At 44.7% G+C, this 19,189-nt stretch overlaps 1 pseudogene; it reads right to left on the reverse strand.

The window, feature by feature from the left end:
- Positions 1–8,612: 8,612 nt before the first annotated feature.
- Positions 8,613–17,336, reverse strand: LOC148525467 (C3a anaphylatoxin chemotactic receptor-like; annotated as a pseudogene).
- Between the last annotated feature and the right edge of the window lie 1,853 nt (positions 17,337–19,189).

Raw genomic sequence — 19,189 nt, forward strand, 5'->3', positions numbered from 1 at the left:
ATATATCGATAATAGTTAATATATACTTAAAGCCATCGTTGTACTCCGCAAGGTCTATCAGTGATACCAAATCGCATTGCCATTGCTGATTTATATCGGATACACAGATCATGTTCCTTTTATAGGTTTTCCTAGCCGGTTTATGTAACGTATACGCGTCTTGTTTTTGCATCCATTTTTAATTTCTGTTCTTTTAAACGCGTCTTTATTGGCCTTATAATACTTATCAAAGCCGCTATAACTGCCGGGATTCAATACCGTGTAATACGCCTTTTTCATCCGCTTTTTCCGATTAGCGGCGTGGTGCGACGCGCCGTTTCTTTTGTTCGTAGGCATGGCTGCCTGCTACATAAAGATGTATTTACTTTTATAGCTATCACGAAGGGTTAACAACAATACCGGCTATGGGACAAAACATCTTACTGATTATGCTTCATCTAACAGCAGCAATGTCTGATTAAACAGTGAACTCATTTTATATCAAGGCCTATCGCATTTATATACATTTGATTTCAAATTTTATATCAAAAGCCTATCAAAAAAGATATCAGTTTATATGGCTTTAATATCTCTCAATATCAAAACCATATTAAACGATATCAAAAAAGGGAGGAAAAGTGGGAGTGGCAGGGGGTGGAGAAATGGGTGTTGTACCTGTCAAATTAAGTTTGACGGAAAAGTGCTCTCTATCTACTCACCTCTACTAAGATGTTATGGAACACGTCACCATTTAAAGGTCATGGCTCAGGCTGTGTCTGAACAGCACAGAATCAGAAGTTAGTGTATAGGCACCACAGAATACAGACGTATTGCTGTCAGTGGCTGTCAGTTGCCACCGATCATCGGTCCGAAGCCACAGTGGTGACAGTAATGCACCCCTATGAGATGGTGCCCTCGTGTTTGCACTTTGCTAAAAAAGCCCTCGATCCAGCTCTGGTTGAAGGTAAAAATGTTTGCATAAGAACACTTTGATTTAATGGGCCTGATTCTGAGTCTCATGCTATGTACCTGCACTTGTGCCCTGATTGTGTTTGTATTGTACAGAGTCACAGCTGCAATTTCAGAGGCATGCACGGAGATGTGTATTAAAAATGTATTAGGCATTCCTGGGCAGTGACTGGAAGATGGCTTTGCAGATGCACAGAGATGGTCCATTTTATAATAGTCTTATAATAGTGTTATAATAGGTAGGTGTCCATCTTCAACATGAATGCACAGTGGAAGCCATGGCAAAGGAGAAGGGACAGATGTAATGCTACAGAAGAGAAAGACCTGGCTGGCCTCCAGGAATGGGGGTTGTATGGGGTGCAGAGCGGAGGAGCATATGGGGGTGTCAGATGGGACAGAGTGGAGCCTGAAGAAGTTTGGGATGGAGTGAAGTGAGGGGGGAGAGAAACAAGCAGCAATCAGAGCGGGGGAGGAGTTAGGTAAGTACCCACAAACTAATCCATTCCCCTAACCCTCCATCCCTGGTGTCTGAATCTAACCCCCCTCTGTGCCTAAATCTAACCTACACCCCCTCAAACCCTAACACTAACCCTCTCCCTAGCCCCTGATACTTACATTCAGGATGTCTGCGTTTGGGATTCTGGAGCCGGGATCCAGATGATGTCAGGATTTCGACCATCGACATCCAGCACACACCAGGACGCTGACTGCAGCCCAGTAATTGAGGATTTCACTCAGTGTCAGACAGGGGCATGAAGGGCCCACTGGGGGAATGCAGTGATAGGGGTCCATACTTAAGGGGTGTGGTCATCTACCACATACACTTGGTTAATCAGTAGTCAAATCTTGGTATAGTTTTTATAGAAAGGAACCAAGCACCCATGTTGATCAGTGGTTCTACTCCACCAGGTAACTGACCATCTAATAGAGTAACAATGTGTCATTTTAGGTCTAGAATCTGACACCCAGAGAAGTGAGGTGGGCCGTCAGGCAGTGGGGCCCACCGGTGATTTCCCTTGTACCCCTGTGGGCCAGTCCAACCCTGCTTTCACGGCTGTCCGCACCTACATGAGACACCTAAATTACCCCTTATACCTGCGGCATGAAAGCTATGCTGATCTGTGATATTTACACTTATTTATGAATTCCAACATTTTGCATATATACAGTAGTTTAAAAGCTTAAAAAAATAGTGTTTATCTTTACTAACAAACTCATATCCTCTAATTTATAAAATATGCAAGATTAATTTGATTACACAGTCAGACTTTAGAACATGTTTATTTTTTAAATACATATTTAAAAACATTTTATATATTGTTTTTTAATCTGAACATAAACTAAAAAATTACTATGAGGCTATTTAAAACTTTTGTACACATGGCCAATGTTTAAGGGGTTCCTCTGCACCAGGCTGTGAGTGACCCAAGCAGTGGGGGTACAGCAGCTAAGGCAGATGCTGAGGGCTCTGCTAATGGGGCTCAGGCGAGGAGTAAAAACATAATTTAACATTTGGTAAAATAATGAAATGAAACAAAATACTAAACCAACTAATTTGTTACTCTGACAGAGCATCCAGGCAAACAGGAGGAAGCCCAGGAGGTCAGACCTGGGGAGCCCAAAGCTGTGAAGGAGGCCAGCCCACTGAGGCTCAATATGATGAAAGGAAATATGTCTATGTGAGTATAAGTGGGTAAGAGGAACTATGTACAGCTTTGATGTATAGGCGGGAGGTATATCAGTGTATGGGTGGAGTATTTGGAGAGGAGTACGTCTGGTGGATGGGGGAAGAGTAGTACAATACCTACACCTTAGCATGCACTGACAGTGTTTGTATCTCTGCTGTCCGCACTTGCTCCATGTAACAGGGGAGACATTATGGACATTATAGGACTATAGGAAGCAGCTGTATCTTATAGCAGAACAGATAGAATGCCCACATTACTAACAGAGAACATAGTCATAGCTAAGGTGTGCAATACATGTCTCACCACCAGGGGCAGGGCCAGCTCTACCATTAGGCAGCTTTAGGCATCTGTCTAGGGGACCAGCCACTGGAGGGTGCTGCTCACTGCCCTGTTTTGTTAGTAACAGTGAATGTACTACTGCTAACTATAATGGCCAGCCCCTGTGTAACTTCTGAGCAGCGGCCATGGAATTTGTAAAGCCAGCCGCAGCCACCACCAGTGGCGGGCTGGGCTGGGGGGCAGGGTGCCATGTGCCCCCTGGGCCACAGCATCATGCGGGCTGCGTGTCGCGGGCTGTCTGTGTCACTGTGACACAGATTGCACCACTTGTGTAGCGCTGACCGGTCAGTGCTACACAGCACAAACACACAGCCACCGGAGCCGGCAGCTGTGTGTTTGCTGTAATCAGCAGCCGCTGAGAGTCTGTCAGACTCTCATCGGCTGCTGCTGCTCCCACTGTGGGAGCCATCTACAGTGGGTAATGGGAGAGACGTCGTCATGACGACGTCTCTCCCATAATGCAAAGCGGCCGGAGGAGCAGGTAGAAGCGTCAGGACCAGGAGCGGGAGTTTCAGGTAAGTGTTTTTTATTATTAAGTCTCTCTCTTCTGGGGGTGGACTACTTGGGGAACTACCAGGGGGGGATTACTATGGGGGCACTACCAGGGGGGTGGATTACTACTGGGGGCACTATAAGGGGGGGACTACTACTACTGGGGGCACTACAAGAGGGGACTACTACTGGGGGCACTACAAGGGGGGCTATCTCTTAGGGCACTACAAAGGGGGGACTACTACTACTGGGGGCACTACAAAGGGGGGGACTGCTTCTACTGGGGGCACTACAAGGGGGGGCTACTACAGGGGGCACTACAAGGGGGGGACTACTACTTCTGGGAGCACTACAAGGGGGGCTACTACTGGGAGCACTACAAGGGGTACTACTACTGGGGGCACTACAAGGGGGTACTACTACTGGGGGCACTACAAGGGGGTACTACTACTGGGGGCACTACAAGGGGGGACTACTACTAGGGGCACTACAAGGGGAGGGGACTACTACTAGTGGCACTGTATAGGGGGGAGGGTACTACTACTAGGGCCACTACATAGGGGGAGGGGACTACCACAGGGGGCACTAAATCGAGGGACCACTGCTGGGGGCTCTATATAAAGGGCAATACTGGGGGTACTGCATAGGGGGGAGACAACAACTGGGGCCACTATTTAAGGGGCATTGCATAAGTGTTTCCACTATTGGGGGCACTGCATGGGGGAGGACTGCTACTGGGGGCACTATATAAGGGGCACTGCATAGGGGGTACCACTATTGGGGGCACTATATAAGGGGCTTACTACTGGGGGCACAAGGGGCACTGCACAGGGGGGACCACTATTGGGGCACTATATAAGGGGCTTACTACTGGGGGCACTGCATAGGGGGGGATCACTACTGGGGGCACTACTGGAGGCCTGCATAAGAGTGTTCTCTCCTGTGGCACACGGGGGAACTGCATATGGGCACTATGACAGGGGGCTGCCCCTAATCTTTATTTTTACCTTACATTAATCCCATATGGACCCGCCTCCTCCCTGAAACACTTGAGGGGGGGCGGCGCCTTAGCACACATGTTCTTCGGGCACCCTGACTACAAGCTACTCCTCTGCCAGGGCCGCCTGCATACATTTGCCCCCCAGGCTAAAAGTTGCCAGCCAGCCCCTGGCCACCACTATGTCCAGGCACACATGTATTACTTTAATGGCCTGTTCACGCCTGTCATGTCTGAGCGGCGACCGTGGCACTTGTAAAGCTGCCTGCGGCCACCGCATTATGTTAGAGACAGACAGAGTCTGTCTCCTCACTCCCCAGCCATCCCCCTCAGCCACAGTATAAGGTGGTGGGTCACAGAAGAAGTCATGTTAGTGAGTGGCCATCCATCAGGCATCACCGATGCTGGTGACATAAAGTGTTGCACAGCTTCCACGCTTGCTTTCCCTTCACTCCATCAATCTGGTGTGGTAAGCGCCTTCAGGTCCTCATACTTTACTGCAAGCTATAGCTGGTCATCTACACTGCATATAAATGTTGTTTTCAAATAATATACAGCATAACTCCTGTGGGTTCCCAAAAATGTTGCACACAGTGGTTTTTTTACATAGTTGTTATGGGAGGAAGCATTTCTCTATGTGACAAGGGGGGGCAGTAGGCAGAAGATTTGCCTATTGTGCTGCGACACCTTGCACCAGCCCTGACCAGGGGTGACTACAAGCTGGCAAGAGGGGGTGGTGGGAGGGGATGTCTGTGTTCTCTGTTGCCCAGAGTGATATTATGTCTAGTTTTGTCTCTGATATGAGCTACACAAACTTGTCTACATCAAAGTTACAGTAATTTAAGATATTTTAATAAACGTTTCAAGTACAGATTGTTAACAAGTGAAACATGACAATTATACGTCTGTATACAGTGTGCTGTACTTTATATGAATCCTGACAATTATATTCATGCTGACAAGTAAAGTCTGACAATTATATATATAATATACATTACATCATATTAAATATTGAAACATAGTAATTATAACCATGCTAACTAGGGGTGAGCGGGTTCGGATTTCTGAAATATGAACCCCCCGAGCCCCCCCGATCCGAGGCCGATCCGAGTCAGGCTCGACTTTTCCCGCCTGACTCGGATCTGAAATCGAGGCAAAACATCATCATCCCGCCTTCCGGGTCTCGCGGGTTTTGGATCCTATATAAGTTACCCATGTCGGTGCCATTTTATCACTCGGCTGTGGACAGTGAAGAGGGAGGGTTGGAGTTAGGGCTGGCTGGGCTGTGTAGTGTAGTGCAGAGTAGTGTTGTGCTGTGCTGCGCTGTGCTGCTGTTGTCTATAGGGGCTGTGTCCACTACTTCAAAGTCCGTAGGGGCTGGCTGTGTTGTGCTGTGCTGCTGTTGTTAATAGGGGCTGTGTCCACTACTTCAAAGTCCATAGGGGCTGGCTGGACTGTGTTGTGCAGTCAGTTGTCCATAGGGGCTGTGTCCACTCCAAAGTCTTGTGAAGTGTCCCAGTCCTAAAGGGGTGCTGTAGTGTTGTCCAGGGGGTGCTCTATCCATCAGGGGTGCTCCCCCCAAGTGCTAAAAAAAATATTTTTTTTGTGTTTGTGAATTGTGTGCGCAGTAGCCGCACGTGCATCAACAAAGTAGTGCCAAGCATGCGCCTGTGTCATAAGTAAAGGGCCGGCTGGCTTGACCGTTAAAGGGTGCTGTAACCCCCAAAGAACACTCCAGTCCAAACCAAATAAAAAAATATTTTCTGTGTTTGTGAATTTTGTGCGCAGTAGCCGCATGTGCATCAACAAAGTAGTGCCAAGCGTGCGCCTGTGTCATAAGTAAAGGGCCGGCTGGCTTGACCGTTAAAGGGTGCTGTAACCCCCAAAGTACACTCCAAACCAAATAAAAAAATATTTTCTGTGTTTGTGAATTGTGTGCACTGTGGCTGCACATGCATCAACAAAGGAGCAGCGCCAAGCGTGTGCCTGTGTCCCATAAGTAAAGAGCTGGCTGGCTCATTTCTTAAAGGGTGGTGTAACCCACAAAGTGCATTACTCTCCAGAAAAAATAAAAAAATATTTTCTGTGTTTGTGTGCGCCGTAGCCGCACGTATATATCAATATAACATAAATGGAGGACCAAACTTTCTCCGATAAAAATAAAATAGGGAAAGATCAAGAACCACTTCCACCTAGTGCTGTTGCTGCTGCTTGGAGTTGTTCATCATCCCAGAGAGGAAGTAGGAACACCAATACTTTTACTAAACAATTGACCCTCCAACAGTCCCTAGCGATGAGGATGAAGTACGACAGCAGTCATCCTGAAGCAAAACATATAACTGAGGCCTTGACTGCTATGTTGGTGTTAGACGTGCGTCCAGTATCCTCCATTAGTGCAGTGGGATTTAGACAATTGATGGAGGTAGTGTGTCCCCGGTTGCAAATCCCATCTAGATTCCACCTGCATCCTCAAAGCAGCAGTGACAAGTGTGCGTCTGTCTGTTAAAGAGTGGTGTAACCCTCAAAGTGCTCTCCACAAACAATAAAAATATTCTTCTTTTTTTTCTGTCTTTGTGAAATTTGAGGGCTGTAGCCGCACCTGCATCCTTAAAGCAGCAGTGACAAGCGTGTGTCTGTCTGTTAAAGGGTGGTGACACCCTCAAAGTGTGCTACACAAACAATAAAAATATTCTTCTTTTTTTTTCTGTCTTTGTGAATTGTGTGGGCTGTAGCCGCACTAGCATCCTCAAAGCAGCAGCGACAAGTGTGCGTCTGTCTGTTAAAGGATTACATTGGTGACAGCATCCAAGTAGGCATGTCAGACAGTCCGTACCTGTACTGGCAGGAAAAAGAAGCAATTTGGAGGTCCCTGTACAAACTGGCTCTATTTTACCTGAGTTGCCCCCCCTCCAGTGTGTACTCTGAAAGAGTGTTTAGTGCAGCCGGGAACCTTGTCAGCGAAAGGCGTAGGAGGTTGCTTCCACAAAATGTGGAGAAGATGATGTTCATAAAATGAATGATCAACAGGGAGACCAGCCTCCAGAATGTACAGAGGGACCTGTGGTTGTGGATTCCAGCGGGGACGAATTAATACTCTGTGGAGATGAGGATGTACACAACACTGAAGAGGGTGAGGAATCGGTGGATGAGGATGATGAGGACGACATCTTGCCTCCGTAGAGCCAGTTTGTGCAGGGACAGATTAATTGCCAGCTTGTTTTGTGGGGGCCCAAACAAACCAATCATTTCAGCCACAGTCGTGTGGCAGACCCTGGCGCTGAAATGTTTGGTTTGTTAAAGTGTGCATGTCCTGTTTATACAACATAGGGGTGGGTGGGAGGGCCCAAGGACAATTCCATCTTGCACCTCTTTTTTTTCTTTGCATTATGTATAGTTTGGGGCCTAGTTTTTCAAACTGCCATCCTGTCTGCCACTGCAGTGTCACTCCCAGATGGACCACATGTTTGTGCCGCCCACTCGTATCTCTTAGCAGAGTCATCCAGCTACCTCGGTGCAACCTTTTGGATATAAAAACACTATTGTGAGGTGTGAGGTGTTCAGAATAGACTGGAAATGAGTGGAAATTAAGGTTATTGAAGTTAATAATAGCATAGGAGCAGAAAAACCCACAAATTCTGTGATTTTAGCTGTTTTTATGCTTTTTTTCAAAAAAATACAGATCCAAAACACAAAACCCAGAACACAAAACACGGAAGGGTGGTTTTGGCAAAACCAATCCAGATCCAAAACACGAAGAAAGATCCAGATCCAAAACCAAAACACAAAACACGAAAAGTTGCCGGTGCACACCCCTAATGCTAACAAGAGAAGTGTAACAGTTATTAGCTTATATATAGTAAACTTAAATCCTGTAAACTGAAGAAACCTAACAATTATATGATCAGATATCCAGGGTAGAAGTTTCTCATTTGTATTCATTCTTTATAGTTTAAAGAAGTTTCCACCTTCAGGTCCTGTAACTACAGTTATACATTTCCTCATGTATTATTTCCTAAATTATTTGCTTATTTTCATATTTTTTTCCTTTATTCACCCTTGTATACAATATAACAGGATATCATTGGGGATTTGTTTCCACACTAATTTGTTCTTGTGAATGTGGAACATAGAAGTGAGATCAATGTCTGTTAAACATCCCTATTAGGTACATCTGCATTCAAATTATCTCTTTCTTTTGAAGACTGATTAGAAATCTCATTTATAGCATGTTCCAGCCTGGATGGTAAGGAATGCATTAAACTCACTTTAAAGTCTTGTCCTATGAAGACATAGAGGATGGGATTAATGCAACTTTTAAAGTAAGCCATGCAGACACAAATATAATTTACTGTATTATCTATATACAAATATCTGTCAGGCAGTGGTATTAATGGCCAAGTGTAATATGGAAACCAGCAGATAAAGAAACACGTCACAACTGCAGTGATAATCCTGTACGGTCGCTGAGACTTATTTGGTCTTTTAACTTTTAAAAGTTTCAAAAACATTAGACAATAACACAATAGAATGATAGTGAAAGGGATCACAAACATGGTAACAAACCTGGTGATTATCATATTCTTCATGTGTGAGGGATAATAAAAAAATGATCCTTTTAGCTTACACTCTGAATTATCCCAATATATGCTGTTAGAAATCACATGGGGAACACTTAAAACCAAACTCAAACCCCAAATTATTACTGAAGTGATGCGGGCACATATTGGGGTTCTATGAATCTTAGGCCCTCATTCAGAGCCGTTCGTTAACAGCAGTACGTTCGTTGCGTTCTGATGTTGACTAACCGCGCATGCATCGGTGTTACACTGCGCATGTGCGTACGGCAGATTGCGAGCTTTTTTTGAGTCGTTCGTAAAATAGCGTACAGGAAGAGACATGTCAAATGTGATTGACAGAACAGGGCGTTTTTGGGTGTTGACGGGGGTGGAGATGGAAAAACGCAGGCGTGGCGAGCCGTTTTTGGGGCGTACATACATTAGCAGATGCGAACGTAAAATGTGTTCGTACCGACTCATACGTCACTGGATGATCCTCTTTCCCTTCAAAATGCTTGCACAGCTTAGGGTCTGGATTACTCGACCACATTGGCGATGGCCTTCTCCTCCGTCCCGGCACTCCACGATGTTGCACCGATTAATCGCGGGTGGTCAGAAAAGCAATTAGTGTTGGATTGCAAACCGGCTTGGTATGTGTTTTGAAATCAGTTTTTGGGGTTAGCACAAAAGCGTACGCAGGTGGAAATCATAGCTGCTAATGTCTGGATTACACAATCAATTTGCGTACATTTGTGGGGGTTTATTTTGGCATCAATTTGTTGGATTTGGCCTATTGTAACAATAATGACATCATGTTTTTTTTGTTTTTCCCTTTTTCTTTTGGCCAGGTGAATTTGCATTGTTATGTAAATTTTTAAACGTTCCTTAAAGAGCCCTTTTATTTAATTCATGTAAAATGTTGTTTTTGCACGTTTTTGCCTTGTGGGCCAGGATTAAATGTAACCCATTTTGACAATTATGTCACAATACAATTTCATACTTTTTGGCAATTTTATTGCTACGACAAAAACTAAAATAAAAAAACGATTGTACAAAAAGATTTTTTGCAGGGTTCATTCCCAAAATTAAAATAATTGTGGCAACATAATAGATTGATGAAACGTAAAACACAAAATTAAAAACAATTCACAAGAAAGGAGAGGGAAGTTTTGTCCAGAAAGGAATATGAGGCAAGCACAGAAAGAGTGTGGGAAAAGTAGCCATTGCTGTCACCGTTTTTTCACCCGTTTGGCTGGGGGAGGGAGGGCGCCAGACCGGGTCCGGGATGCCATCGGGCTGGCCTGTCCAGAGGCAGATGTTGTGGCCTCTGGACTAGGCACAGGGCTAGGCACATTTGGTTGAGTGGCTGATGTTGTGCCAGAGGTGGAGGATCCTGATGTTCCGGCAGGAAGGGAGGTCGGCTCCACCATGTGCTGGCGAACGAGCTGCTACCGGGCATTGGCGATGCGGATGTTGGCCCTGGTATTTTCAGCCAGGGCCTGACCAATGGTCACGTTGGCCGCAGCATTTTGCTCCAGGGCCTCAGCCACCCGTATCAGACTGGCGTCCATCCTCTGCAGAATCTCCGTATGGAAATCCGATTTTAAATTGAGTTCTGTGAGGAGGGCCACTGCCTGCGAGGGGGATTGCCCTGGACTGGCTTCTGCAGGGTCCTCAGCCGGATGTACTGGTTCCTTCCCTGCAGAGCCAGCAGAAATTCTGTGGCCAAGGCTCCCCTCTGGAGCAGACTCATCCGCCTGTGTCTCTGTTGGAAAAATGAGAAAAGAGTCACATTAGAATCTACATATTGGCACAATAACATTTCAGAGTTGGTGACATCACAATATTTACCTGGGACAACATGAGGAGCCGCAAAGTCTGGCATGTCCGTATCCATGTTGGACACGCCAAACACCTCCACAGGCTGCACACACCCCTGTGCCAGCACTTCTAAATCAGTCAACTCCAATGACACAGGGGTGGGACCCCCACCTGTCCCCCTTGCATGCCTAGCCCTGTCCGCCAGTTTTTGCTTTAGGCGATATTTGAAGTCGGCCCATCTGTGGGATGAAATTGGAACCATTATCCTTTTGTTTAAAATGGGGTTTGTTTTTAGGGGGGGCAAGTGTTTACTTACCGCCGTTTGACATCCTGGGCTAGACGGACATAATCACCCACCCTATTGACAGCAACGGCTACCTCTTCCCACATTCTCCACTTCTGGCTTGCACTCATATTCCTGTCTGCCTGTGGCAGGATGTCCACACACTTCTGAATCAAAACCTCCATCTCCTTTCTTGTGAATTGTGGCTGCCTTTTCTTTTTGGCAGCTTTGCCCGGAATACTGGGCCCAGCAGCCTCTTCCATGTCATCCTCCTCACCTATTTGGGTAAATTTGCTGAATTCTCAACTTCACAACTTGCACAATATTATGTTTCTAATTAATCATTGAGTCAAAATGCATGAAATACTTACCGCCTGACTGTTGGCCATTGTTTCCCTGGTCTGTAGCCATGTCTGAGCTCCAAACAAGAAATACACCAGAATTTTGTTTTGGTCTCATGACGTATTTATACATGCGTCCTTATTTTGCGGCCGCATCATTGATTGTGCGTTCCTATGATCCCTCCTTAATTTGTGCGGGAAACTAAACACTATTTATGGCTTGGTGCGTCTCGAGTCGAGGTGGCGTTTTTGGATTGTTGGAGGTTTCCTAGTTCGGAGTTTCTTGTTTGCGGATTTTGGAGTTGGCGTTGTTGGGAGTGTATTTTTTTTGCTCTATTTGAGTTTTTTTTGGCAGACGCTTTTTTTCTGGTGTTTTGTTGTGCCTCGTTTCTTGATTTGGTAAGTTTTGGGAAGTCTAACTTTGGTTCAATTTGTGTCTCCTTCTTATTCATATTTTTCTAATTTTTTTTTGCGTAATTTCTTCTCTGTTAGGTTTTTATTTGTCTCTGCCCCAAAGACCTTTTGATCGGGAATCTTATATATTAGCTCTTGGTAAGTCCATTGTTTAACTTGTATTTGCGAACTAATTAGTGCATTTTTATCTGTTTGTATAGTGACTTGTATTTGCAAACTAATTAGCGCATTTTTATCTGTTTGTATAGTGACTTGTATTTGCAAACTAATTAGCGCATTTTTATCTGTTTGTATAGTGACTTGTATTTGCCAACTAATTAGCGCATTTTTATCTGTTTGTATAGTGACTTGTATTTGCCAACTAATTAGCGCATTTTTATCTGTTTGTATAGTGACTTGTATTTGCCAACTAATTAGCGCTTTTTTAAATGCTTATTCATCCTGAAAAATTGATTGTGTTTTCCCTTTAGCATTTTTTGCTTACATTTGTCCCCAATTTGACGTACTGTGCGCAATGTCGTTTTGCTCGTTGTCCAAATGTGTGTTTCGCCCTTTATATGTTTTGTCTTGCACCAAATTTAAAAACATAAATGCACAGACTAAACTGTTTTTTTTTAATATTGTGAATCTTTACAGTTTGGACGTATCATGACAATACCCCGGCATCTAAGCTGCAATGGATGGTATCATCAAGCTAAGTTTTTTTTTTTGGGGTGGGTAAAAAGCCTTACATTCCAATCTTGCCATTTCAGGTTGATCTGGGCCGGATTGTTCTGGCCATGCTCCCGGAAGCCGACCAACCTCAATCTCGTCCCAGGCATAGGCATCATAGGCGTGCAAGGCCCCAGATATTTAGAACACGTGTCACCCTTTTTGGAATGCCCGATGATGAGGTTTTAAGATGCTACCGTCTTAATCCCCAAATCATCATAGACACTCTCTCATTAATAGAGAGTGATCTTGAGCGGCAAATTGACAGTCCTACAGCAATACCAGAACTTACGCAATTTATGTCAGTGTTACATTTCTGTGCCTCAGGATCATTTCAAACAACGGTGGGAATAGTGGCGGGCATCTCACAATCTTCCTTTTCCCGGATCCTGAGGGCAGTGATGGAGGCACTTTTCAAGCACCTCCATCATTTTATTCAAATGCCTTTGGATATGGGTGCCCTTAGTGTGGTCAAGGCCAACTTTAACTTAATAGCTGGCTTCCCACACATCATAGGGGTTGTGGATGGTACTCACATACCACTTCAGCCTCCAGCACGGCTGGAGGCCATATTTCGCAACCGTAAACACTATCGCTCCCTGAATGTAATGGTGGTATGTGATGCCTCCCTCCAGATCCTGTCCCTGAATGCAAAATTACCAGGAAGTGCACATGACTCATTTGTCATCCGGCAAACAGGGATATGGCACAAATTAACCAACCTACAAGCTGGTGATGCGTGGCTTCTGGGTAAGTGGAGACGTTTAGTACATAACAATGTTAAGCTTGATACACAGTGATCCTGATGTTGTCTATTGTTTTTCACAGGAGACAGTGGCTACCCTTGCATGCCCTGGCTGCTCACTCCTTATTTGGCTCCCACACCAGGCCCACAAAGTGAGTTTAATACCGCACTTACAGCCACCAGGTAAGTGGTGGAGTGCTGTATCGGCCTTTTAAAAGGCCGATTCAGATGCCTCCACCGCTCTGGTGGCGAGCTCATGTATTTGCCGGATATGGTTTAGAAAATTGTGGTCCTGTGTGGGATATTTCACAACATCACCATAAGGAGTGGTGTCCCAATGCAGCCAGAGGATGCCTTACCTGAGGATGGCCCCCCTGAGGTTGGTCGGAGGTCAGTATGTGGGGGGCCCATACGCGATGATGTGGTGGCCAGATATTTTAGGTAATTATTGTCCAAACAACAGTGTTTATACCCAATGTGGTACGGTTTGTTTGCGAACATTTTTTTTTTAATTAATTTTTTCCCCATCTTCTGTTTGTTTGCATAATCTTTGGCACTCCCACGATGACTACTTCCTGCTACCCTTCAAAAACCTTTATGTGGAAACTTGTGGAATATATTATGTAACCCATATTGCAATGCCATATTTGTGGAATCATGTTGGCATGGTCCTTCGTCAACCAGTTCTTGATTTGTTGTGTGTTTATTTCATGTTTTTGGTATGTGGTGTATTTCTGATTATCAGTGTGTGTTTTGTTTGTGAGTGACCACTTTGTTTTGTGATTTATGTTGTGAATACATTTTTGGAGAGGGTAATTTGGTTCCTATTTGGGCACGTTAGAAGCAAGTGTAACCAGGCTCACAAACCCAGTAATGAAGCAAGTTGAGCTAAAATGTAATATGTTTTCGGGGTACAAACCAACACACCAAGGAATCCGGTACAATCAGTTGGCTTCGTAAGATCAGCCTAAGCAGCTTGCCCACCAAATAGGAACCTGTAAAATGTTGTAAACTATAATGTTGTCAACCCCAAAAAAGGAAAATTACATTGGTACTTGTAGGTGTTTCTTGTGCCTGTTTGCCTTCAAAATACAACACACAATCTTAGTGAGAATAATTGCCAATCCTTGCTTGAAGAGTCTACTTATGTCAGTGTAAAGAATCTTGGATCTTCAAAAAACACATGAGACAGAGCGTTAAATATAACTGATTTATTTATAAACAATTTAAAAAAAATAATAAAAAAAAACGAATTCCTAAGGAGGTCCGCCAGATGGTCAAGGCCCTGCAGCAGCCCGGTGACTTGCTCCCGCATACGGGCCACACACTGACATATTTCAGCCCGACGCCTCTGTTCCTCTGTGGGTTACAAAAGTTTGGGGATTAATACATCAATAATGAAGCCACATTCTAAAACAACACAAAACAAGCAAACCAAAAATTAAAAGCTGGTGAAAAATACCATCATTACCCGGATAAAACCCAGCACCCCAAAATGTTGTAGGCCAAAAATACAAGGCCAAAAAAAAAATGCCCACAGGTGTGATATGTGTATGGTGAAATCAGCAGGAAAAGGTAAAGACAACCCCCCCAAAAAAAAAGGCGACAAAAACCCCCCCAAAAAGGGGACGACACATGATTACATACAAACAGTTTGTGGTGCCAAAAAAACAAAAGCAAAAACATACCGTTCAGCAAAACACCTGAGCGAGAAGCCACTCCCTCGACCTCCTCGGAGGTGGCTCCAGTCCCCAAACCTAGGGGCAGGGTGTTGGCTGAATCCAGGGAGGGGATATTTGGAGGAGGGGCGGTTGTAGGAGAGGGGGAATTGGGCAGTAGGGGAAGGAGCCCCGAAATCTCCGCCACAGGGTCTGGGGAGGAGGGGGTAATTGAGGAATTGGGGGTTGGCGATAGGGGCCGTGACCGGCGTCTTGTCTGCCGATGACGCCGTAGTCTTTGCTGTGCCCCTAAAAGATGTGATAAAAATTGTGGTTAGTTTCAACATTAATAAAAAAAAAAAAAATTGGAAGACAACACAAATAGGAAAACATGGCCATGCAGATATGAGTACAATGAATAAATAGGACAGACACGAAAACATGCACACATAGATATGAGTACAATGAATAAATAGGACAGACATGAAAACATGCACACGCAGATATGAGTACAATGAATAAATAGGACAGACATGAAAACATGCACACGCAGATGAGTACAATGAATAAACAGGACAGACATGAAAACATGCACACACAGATATGAGTACAATTAATAAATAGGACAGACATGAAAACATGCACACGCAGATATGAGTACAATGAATAAATAGGACAGACATGAAAACATGCACAAGCAGATATGAGTACAATGAATAAATAGGACAGACATGAAAACATGCACATGCAAATATGAGTACAATGAATAAATAGGACAGACATGAAAACATGCACACGCAGATATGAGTACAATGAATAAATAGGACAGACATGAAAACATGCACACGCAGATATGAGTACAATGAATAAATAGGACAGACATGAAAACATGCACACGCAGATATGAGTACAATGAATAAATAGGACAGACATGAAAACATGCACACACAGATATGAGTACAATGAATAAATAGGACAGACATGAAAACATGCACATGCAGATATGAGTACAATGAATAAATAGGACAGACATGAAAACATGCACACACAGTTAGGGCCAACAAAATAAACATGAAAACCACAGTCCATAAAACTTACTTGCCGCGATCTGCATGCGAAAGCATGCCAGCAAGCTGGGCGTCCGCCGTTGCAGGTCCGACCACCTGCGCTCCAGCTGGCCGATATGTCGGCGTGAGCCGAAGGAGCGCAGGCAGCGACGTACCTCTGCATATGCGGAAAGCTTTAGGCGATTGCTGATAGGTGGAGGCTGGCTGGTGATCCGCCTATCCATCACCTCCATTAGCACCAGCAGCTCGCGCCTGGTGAATGCGGAGGCTCTCATGATGGCAATGGTGTATTTTTCAAAAAATATTTTTAATAAAGCACCCAAAAAAATTTTGAATGGCTAATGTATTTTGGAAATTAACAGGACCAATTCTATTGGTTAGTGTATGAGTCATGTGTTCGACAGGGCCAAAAATCTCTTGAGAGTTATGATAGGCTTGATGCAGTGACATGCGTATGCAAATTTAAATAACGAAATGAACCCAGGGAAATATGCGGGGATCCAAACAAATAGAACAATTGTTTAATTGGGGCTAACATGTATTTTGACCAATAAAAGCGAAGGTTTAAGCCGTACGTATTCTGCGGGGAAACACAAACACGGACAAGATTAAAGTTTATTGCATTGTGTTGAAAAAAACAAAACAATTAAGCTAATTGATACATTGATTGGCATGATACGATTGAGGGAGGTAGGCAGAATAAACGAGCAGGTAATCGGAATCTGACAGGCCCACTTCCGGTTTGTACTTGTGCGTGCGTTCCCTTCAAGCCATTTCGGGGATGTACGCTCGCTATTTGGCACGCTCGTTAGTTAGAGGAGGGGTCGGTTGAGTTTGGGGAGGATTTTTAACTGCGTACGAAAATTGAGCGAGTGCTTGAATTTAAATTTTTTTGTACGTACGCCGAACGTACGTACGCCCACTTGCGTCCGGGTCTGAATCAGGGCCTTAGACCAAATTGGCCACATTATAGATACACAGCGATCAATACTCAAAAATTGACACTGGCACACATGGTTATATACAGGATACCAGTACTGACTGTACATAATTTATAGGCAACATCTCCTTGGAAATGCAAAGCCCAGTCTGCAATTTTCAAAGGCAGAATTACACAGCAGAGGAAATCAGCTATGGCCAGATTGAGGAACCACACAGCACTGACTGTCTTCATCTTGAATCCAGCAATCCAGGTAACTAAGCCGTTCCCTGGAATTCCCAAAATAAAAGTGATGCTGTAGAAAATGATTGACAGTATTTGACAGATTGGAGACATTTTCATATGTTTAGTGAAAGCATAAAAAATCCATTTACAGCATGTCCCATTGCCTGGGAGATCATTGCCCACGCTGGATGTTATCCTGAAAGCAGATTGGGGCACAGAGAGTGATAAAATTAGTTAGTGCATTCTCAGTTTAATATAAAGTGAAAAAGTAAGATATAAGAAAAATAATTCAGAAATCCCTAATACCCATGACTTACATGTTACATATTATTTACCTAACACGTTACATATTAGTGCTCCCAATTATTAACATTACCATTCTTCATATTACATGTTGCAGAAATTTGTAAGTAATTAGCTATAGAAACTAGATTTTCTCAAAATTTTAAACAGAAAAGTACATTGTAGAATCATAATAAAGAGCAAATGAATCCCATGATGACTAACGATAGGATTGGTTACATTGAATCAACTGTTACTGCAATGTAGATCTAACTGAGCTGCTGATAAATAGATGTTATATTCATGGCTGTAACTAGGAATGGGTGCCACCGCTCAGATGCAGGGCTTTGTGGGTGGCACCATCGCTGCCTCCCGGATTTTGCCTCTGGCTGGGAGGGTGCCTGGAATGGCACAGTGCAGTCAGGTTCATTGGTGCAATGCTGTCCACAGCTGTCCTTCTTTGTATGCCTCCAAACAGGCACCCAGCAGAATGCGCAGCCACTCGCTCTGAATCAGGGCGTTTGTTTTTTTTTGGAGTCGGCCTCCTGGCCACTCGCTAAGCTGTGTGTGACCACCCACAGCCTTAGCGAGCGGCCATGTGATGGTCGTGATGATCGAGACCATTGCGACCATAGGGCTTGCGATGTGACCCTTACTGTAGGGTCTCATTGCAGCAAGCCCCAGTGGACTTCCTGCTCTAATAGAGCAGGAAGTCCACCTACTGACTTCACGAGTGATGTCAGTAGGGCCGCCCACAAATGGCAGGCCTCCGTTTGCCCTGCCACACCCCCACCCCACCTTCCAAATGGGGCGAATTGTTGATCAACATCGACAGCCGCCCCTTTTGGATGTGAGCCCCGGAGCGAGTGTTTTATGCGCACTGGCACACCATCAACCAGCTCACGAGTGCTATGTGCTTGCGAGTGGGTATGAATCAGGCTCAGAGTATCCTCTAGACTCTTAGGGCAGTGCTGCACTTTCTAGTTTTGGTGGCCCTGCCCCCTCTGCATGATGTCATCACATTATTACAAGGCAGGCAGCACAGGGTGCTCCGGGACCCTACAGCACTGGTTATATTATTACACAGTTGTATTCTGCAAATCTGTTGGTAACTCCTAACATTACTTGAAAATCCAGAGTGTTTAAAGGGAAACTGGTCATTGGGTCTGTATAGGTAGAGTTAAGGTAAAAACCAAAGCCAGACTGTTCTTCTGGCACTTCTGGAAATGCTAGAAGGGCCGATGGCCTGAAGGGCCTGTTCAACCACCTGGAGGCCTGGCCACAGCTTCACCTTCATGTGTTCTATTCAGCCAGCATACTAAGGCTGCGTGAGCCAAGACGGCAATCCCCCCATTATTAGCAGCATAAACCCATTATGTGTGGCCACTCCCTGTGATATTTGGCCCTTTTCCATGTGCGCAGGCACAAAATATGCTGGGACAAATTCTTAGCCTCACTCGTACGCAGATCGAGCGATTGTTTGCCATTGCACATGCATATGCATTGCAGTGTGTGTGCGCGAAGGCAGCAGTGCGATCGCAATGCATTAACACAGACCATGGAGGCCAATTGCAGAATGACTGACAGGAAATTACTGTTTGGGGGTGTTGCCAGGGGTGGGTAGCGAAATGCAGGTGTGCCTGTCCGTTTGATCGCCGTTACATGGGCGTGCATAAATTTGC

Source organism: Taudactylus pleione, unplaced genomic scaffold (genome assembly GCF_031769625.1).
Source record: "Taudactylus pleione unplaced genomic scaffold, aTauple2 ptg000108l, whole genome shotgun sequence".
NCBI lineage: Eukaryota > Metazoa > Chordata > Amphibia > Anura > Myobatrachidae > Taudactylus > Taudactylus pleione.